The 6,877-nt window shown below is 35.5% G+C and overlaps 1 long non-coding RNA gene across 2 annotated transcripts; it reads left to right on the top strand.

The window, feature by feature from the left end:
• The first annotated feature begins 2,258 nt into the window (after positions 1-2,258).
• Positions 2,259-6,180, top strand: LOC144962006 (uncharacterized). Of its 2 annotated transcripts, XR_013643336.1 has the most exons (3): positions 2,259-2,415; positions 4,747-4,779; positions 5,886-6,180. It is a non-coding gene; the product is annotated as an uncharacterized LOC144962006 (long non-coding RNA). The 2 variants fall into 2 exon arrangements; XR_013643337.1 differs by lacking the exons at positions 2,259-2,415; positions 4,747-4,779 and adding an exon at positions 5,567-5,617.
• Positions 6,181-6,877: the final 697 nt, after the last annotated feature.

Here is a 6,877-nt window from a genome sequence, read left to right as displayed (position 1 = left end):
AATAAAAAGTAATGATTTACTTTGTTTAGAACCAAGATGGCCGCCGTTGCCGGGCGGCGTGACATCAGACTACTGAATCCAATTGTCAAAACGAATTATCATAGATATCACCGAGTCAAGCTGACACAAGATGGACAGTAGGGGTAAAAAAATGTTAGTAACATTCTAAATCCTAAAACAAACCAATCATAGTATTCTACGATGTAATAAAATAAGAATTTAAAAATGAATATTCGTTTGTCGAAGTGAGCGACAACGTAGCCGTCGTTAACTTAACGATGGCAGTTAACGACATAGATAACACAGGACGGTAGTCTGTGGTTAACGATGGGTACGGTCACAGACTGTTCCAAGAAATAGTGACGTCACTTGTATGTGTTTACGTGCTCATGGAAAGTCAACAAAAGTGTTGAGGATTTATGGAAGACTGTTTATGGGTTGCCTTGTGAGAACATCTCTCCAAATGACACTGGTTATGTTTACAAAGGCTAATGATAGAATAATGAAATCCAAGACGAAATATGAATTTTAAAATAATAATTCGATATCGATGTTTTCTTCTTTTGAGTAATAACTGAAAGCGTGTGTGTCTGTGTGTGTGTGTGTGTGTGTGCGTGTGTGTGGCTATGTGTGTGTCTGTGAGTATGTTTGTGTATTCATAATATGTGTGTGTCTGTGTGTCTGTGAGTATGTTTGTGTATTTTATGTGTGTGTGTGTGTGTGTGTGTGTGTGTGTGTGTGTGTGTGTGTTAGAGCTCTTAATAGGTTGTCATACTTGCAACTATAATAAAGATTCTACATGGATTAAAAACAATAGCGTGATATCGTGAATTAAGCTGACCCGGTGAGATTTTTTTAAAAAGGTTTAAACAGTATAGACCAAATCAGTTCTCAATGGGTCAATTTAGTGGACAGCTGATTGGTCATTGAGCTGTTGTTTTCAAATAGGCAGTTGTTTCTCGATGTTTATCTTATCTTACTAAAGGCTTAGTAGGAATTATCATTTAAATGCATTATACAATATAATTACAGAATCTCATAATATAGCTTGCACTGTATCATTCACAGACAGTTTTACGCAACTTTGAATGTCAGGAAAAATGTACCAATACGGCAATGCAAAATCGAAATGAATCATAAATGTACAAAGTTCATAGTACAATGATATATTAATAACAAAAATATTCATGAAAGCAACGTCTCTGATAAATTATGATTTTACATTGTTTTAGAGGTCATTTTACTGGTCAACATTTACAAACTAGTCTGAAAAATCATGAAATTAATGGAAACAATTACATCCACATGACAATTTAAAGTTTAAATGATAAATAAATAAATTGATAAATAACTAAATAGACCATCAAACAAATAAATGAATAGATAAATAGATAAATAATTAAATAGATAAATAAATAAATAAATAAATAAATAAATAAATAAATAAATAAACATTAATAAGATCAAATTCAATTAAAAAATTAATCAGTTAATTCTTCTTCTTCTTTTCTTCTTCTTCTTCTTCTTCTTCTTCTTCTTCTTCTTCTTCTTCTTCTTCTTCTTCTTCTTCTTCTTCTTATTATTATTATTATTATTATTATTATTATTATTATTATTATTATTATTATTATTATTATTATTATTATTATTATTATTATTATTATTTTTTTATTATTATTATTATTATTATTATTATTATCATCATCATCATCATCATCATCATCATCATCATCATCATCATCATCATCATCATCATCATCATTATTATTATTATTATTATTATTATTATTATTATTATTATTATTATTATTATTATTATTATTATTATTTTATTAATATTTGTTTATTTATCAAAATCTGGATTTGGTCAACTTGAAAGTTTCTAGATTCAAAAATATCATAGGAAGAAATTTAACATAGAGACTAGTGATGAAAATAGGCTATACAAGTCTCAAATTGCAAATCACATTTCTTTTATATTGTTTGCAATTGGAGACAAAAATACGTAATTTTTGCGAACTTAAAAATTTCACAGTAAATTAATCAATAAATAAATCAACAAAACAGCGGAATGAAATTAAATTAGACGGGTGAACACCGCTGAACCGGATTATATATTTATTTATTAATATAGTAATAGTAATATATTTGATTCACAGTTCTCATACAAAATGATTTTTAAATATCGAAAACCATACTTTCCAATAGAACCCGGAAGACGACAATTTTGATAAATTCTTCTAAAAATTAAACGGGCTTTGATCTATGTTGCCTGCAGGATGTTACTGGCACTATAGCATGACCACTTGGAACTGATTATACCACAGAATGTGTGAAATAATGAAGACAACAGCAACAGAAAATGAATACATTATACAATCAGTCTTCATAGGGGACCTACTGATCCATGCCTTGGTAAGGATGTAACCATTATCTAAGATAAAAATATGCCATTTCATGTTACCCAAGCATGTATAATGCAAGAAACACAGTTTGGAATATTCAACCTTGAATCATCTTAAATTGAACGAGTACTTGGTTTCTTTTAAAGGACAGATTGTTGGTAATTGCCAAGCCAGTGTTGATAAAACTGTTGTTGATAAGGATGATGATGATGATGGTGATGATGATGATGATGACGATGACGATGATGAACAAATACATAGTTGAGTCCTTGGAAAAGACTCTTCATTCACATTCTCTCACCATACTCAGGTGTAAAATGAGTACCTGGCCGTTAACAGCGTTGTCTTTGTCCGAAAAATTGTAATATCGCCTAACAGGCGGCATGTCCCTTCCTACGTGTTAAATGTTGTTGTTGACCAGGGACCCCTTGTAAAGCGCTTTGAGCACATTTAGTGGATATTGCGCTGTATAAAAGCTCAATTTATTTAATTTATTATTTATTAGATAAATAGATAAATGAATAAATAAACAATAGAGACATTTTTTTGGGGGAAGAATGGAATAACCCAAGCGTCGACCGAAGAGCAACGCCATGGGCCAGCTAGGGCGAGTTTATTAAGACCCCAACCGCAGTGGAAATGTGCCGAACCTTGTGCCCTTAAGTTACGAAGCGAATACTACAAATACCAACCAGCCCCATTTCTAACGACAACCACGACGACATCGATGATCATGATGATGATGATGATGATGATGATGAGGAGGAGGAGGAGGAGGAGGAGGAGGAGGAGGAGGAGGAGGAGGAGGAGGAGAAGGATGGTGATGATGATGATGAGGAGGAGGAGGACATGACCTGGATTTGGTTCAACAGAAAGTTTCTAGATTCAAAATCATCATAGAGTGGTGGAAAGAAATTTAACATTGAGACTGGTGATGAAAGGCGATCAGTTTTTATACTCTTCTATACGATAAAGTAAAATCGGATTACGTTATTTTTCCAGCATCAAAACACATGGGTCCCGGTAACAAATGAAAAGTGTTCATGCATAAAATCGTGTATTTAATCACTCGGCATTCTGTTTTTTAATTACTTCATAACCAGTAAGATATTAATAGATCAAGGGTTAAGCACAGCTCACAACAGGCTTTCTTAATAATGTACTATATCTAAACATATTTTTTTCGTGTTATTTAAGCTATATTAAAGCTATATCCACATTGGGCGGTTAGTTACCGCTACCGTTAAATAATCACGCGTTTTGATGCTGGACAAGTAACGTAATCCGATTTTACTTTGTAGTATAGAAGAGTGTAAAAAGTGATCGCCTTTGTAAAACACAACGCTGTTTTGTGTCCTCTTCACAAAGGACTCAAACTTATTGCTATTATCTATCTGATCGCTTAACGTTGACGTTCTAGGGTAGGAACAAGGCAATCGGCTTTTGACTTTTGCGCTTATGAGTTATTCGAGAAGTGTTGAAATTTTTACACTCATGCTTTTTATTTTTATTTTCAAGCATATCAAGTTGACGATAAGTCGATTAACACAAACTTAATTATTCAAAAGTTGAATGAAATTTTAACTCAATTTCTATTGTTTTACTAAACAATAGGATTTTCGACTTTGTACGAGAACTCCACGGAGCTTTTTATTTGCGCACGGAGAGACATTTTCTTCATTTAATAACTTGTATATTTCGCTCACTATAACTTTTTCCCAATTTCACGAACGGAAAATGGTTCGCATCAATTTTAAGAATTTGATTGTATTCAAAGAGGAGCTATCGATTCAATGCCATGACTCTTACTTCAGTGTCATTCTCACTAACCAGGATATTGATACGCAACCCACGTGCTAACAATAATAGCGTCTGTTTTCGATTGGATTTAACGAAACAAATTTGATTTTCCGATAACATCATCACGATGTCTCATCAATCTCATAGTGCTCATAAACCATCTTCATGTCAATTGTAATCATCATGCAAAATTTGGTGACGATTGGTCCTGTGTTTTCGGAGCTTTAGTGTTGATAAAAATCCAATTTGCCAAATATATAATAAGATCACATTTAATTGTGTAACCTCGAAATCATTTATTATCACGTCAGCACGAGGCATTAATATTGTAAATGGGGTAGATAAGCCATTTTGCCTATATGTCAATGAGGTATAAATATGTATTCCGTTATAAACATCTTAATGATTTCGCCTCAACGCAATAATGTAGCCGCATCTTAAGAGAGTCAAGGCCATCATTATCCACCGTCCATGAGTTGTTTACACTTTCATAAAAACAAAACACTACACACCTTATTCTACCGCGAAATTTCATTTTCAGGTGGACTTTCGAGATGGTCGACTTCAGCTGCAGGTAAAAAATTTAATCTTTTCTGTTTTTCATGATTTTTTTTTTTTCGTGCTTGAGTTTCACAAGCTGAATTCGTAGAGATGCCATTATTCTACAACACAATTGGTCGAATTGTGAATTCATATGAGTGATGAACCCTCCAGTGACCGATCACTTGGAATCTTTCAGTCTAATTGATCACACGCATTTTTGGTCTCTCTCTCGTAATGGTGACGAGAATTATAATACTACCCAGCTATTGTAAGAATCTTTAGGCAATCTTTACATCTTATTTGTATTTTTTAAATTAAGTTCATGATGTGTTTATTTTTTGAGTGTATTTCAGTGGATTATTGTGTAGTGTATTGTGTTTTAAATAATTCGGTACATTGATTTAATTTTGTATAATCACTGTGTCTGGAGATAGATGGTAAGTTGCCTCATTTAACACCCTGCCTTTTCCATGATTATACGAGCATCGCCGTTTCTGATATTTATTATTGGGACGAATACGATGAGGTTGGACATTATAGCACAACTCGACATCATCAGTGTTCCTCAGTCCCCTGTTTTATGGGGTTCAAAGGAACTGATTACCTCTTAGACGTGACTTTCACATGTTTCTTTGCGGTAGAGATGTTCTTGGATCCACGGGAAATGACATTATAAGTCACAATAGTCTCGTTTCAATAATTTATCACATTTTTCTCAAGATAATACATATTCGAGAGTTTAGGCTATGATTTTTTTTTTATACGGACGAGGCAAAAACATTATCTTTTAAAACATACTTTCTTCGACCATTCATCTGTCAAAACAATTGTCAAATTAGGAAATTTTAAACTTTCACAAATCTATCAAGGTTTGTTCTAGAGATTTTAAAATGCTTCTGTATGATGACAAATTGAATAAATAAACGCCTAACAAAAGATCAAATGTGAAAATATAAATTGAAAGAATACGGAGATGTAGGAGCTTTCGGAATATCTCCCGGACATTAGTTAGTTCTATCTCTCTCTTTCTCTATCTCTCTCTCTCTCTCTCTCTCTCTCTCTCTCTCTCTCTCTCTCTCTCTCTCTCTCTCTCTCTTCTCTCAGTCACTCATTATCTGTCATTACCTTTTGTTGCAGATAGTTGACGACGCCAAGTTCCTGGAGACGCGGATGGCCATGTTGGGGCGGCAGGGGAGGATGGCCGCAGGGGTGGTGAGGTCATAGAGGATGGTTATGGTTTTCAGCGGAGCAACTGGATGGGGCATGTTGGAGGGCCCCAGGGATTGCAATGGCAGAGATCTTGATGGCGGAGATGTTGTTGGTGGCGAGGTGATGATGGGGATGTAGATGATGGAGCAACAGTAGTGGCATTGTTGGTGAAGGTGGCATTGTTGGGTGACGAGATGATGGAAATCATGATGGTAGGGTTGTGGTGGTGAAGTGATGATGATGGGATTGATGATGATGGCAATGGTTGTGAAGGGAAGTGACAGTGGAGGAAGGGATGATGGTGGTATTGGTGGGGTTGCAGTGATTGCGATGAAGGGATTGTGTTCGTCGAGGACGGTGGTGGTGGGTGGAAGTTGTGGGGAGGATGGGGATGCTGGAGGCAGATTCAGTGATAAAGTGATGGTGGTGGTGTGGTTCTGGACTTGGGTTCGAGTTGATTCCAACTGGTTGGGGCCGGGTGAGTTACATTCGTGTTCTTTGTTGACAAGATGATTGTGGTTGGCATTCGCATGGATTTGAAATACAGATGAGTGTACCTCAACCGGTGGGGGTGTATTTGTTTGTGTCTCAGGTCCATACCCAAATGCAGTAGGTGGACTGGAGGCCTACAGGAAACCCGAATGTGTTTGGGCAGAATGTTGATTTACATTTGTCTTGAAGACGAGGGATAGGGATGTGATTTGTTTGACTCTTTCTTGTTGGGTCATTTCGACCCTGGGTTTGGAATTGTGCCATTTATCGGATCTTTATTGTTGAACCTGCTTCTATCATTTTCGCCAAGCCATGGCTTTCACTTATTACCACTAACCTCACAGCATGGTCGCTTCTATCACAACCCCTATGACTCTATCATTACTTCCCATCATCCCAGCCAAAGCTATCACTTCCCAACACAACCA

The sequence above is a fragment of the Berghia stephanieae genome, unplaced genomic scaffold, assembly GCF_034508935.2.
Source record: "Berghia stephanieae isolate SIO BIC M18660-M18661 unplaced genomic scaffold, UCSD_Bste_1.3 scaffold534, whole genome shotgun sequence".
NCBI lineage: Eukaryota > Metazoa > Mollusca > Gastropoda > Nudibranchia > Aeolidiidae > Berghia > Berghia stephanieae.
The sequence above is the reverse complement of the archived record's forward strand: the minus strand, read 5'-3'. Positions and strand labels throughout refer to the sequence as shown.